At 41.5% G+C, this 229-nt stretch overlaps 1 protein-coding gene across 1 annotated transcript in view; it reads left to right on the plus strand.

The window, feature by feature from the left end:
- Positions 1 to 229, plus strand: part of LOC119586936 (solute carrier family 22 member 5-like) — a gene marked incomplete in the record, with an annotated part of 32,490 nt that overhangs the window by 951 nt on the left and 31,310 nt on the right.

Consider the following 229-nt stretch of genomic DNA (forward strand, 5'->3'; position numbering starts at 1 on the left):
CTATATCTATCCATTGCTTTTGTCTCCATGTTTCCTTTCACACACGATATGCATCACATTACATAATCATTCATCAAATGATACAACAGGAAAGCACATTTTTAAAATAATAAAGGTCACAGCAAACCCCTGAAGAATGGGAGAAGGTGGAGTGGGTAAGGGGGGGCGGGGGATGAGACTAGCCAGCTGAGCTCAAATTCAGTCGGTTGTCATGTAACTCTTTATCAAC

Source organism: Penaeus monodon, chromosome 22 (assembly GCF_015228065.2).
Source record: "Penaeus monodon isolate SGIC_2016 chromosome 22, NSTDA_Pmon_1, whole genome shotgun sequence".
Taxonomy (NCBI): Eukaryota; Metazoa; Arthropoda; class Malacostraca; order Decapoda; family Penaeidae; genus Penaeus; species Penaeus monodon.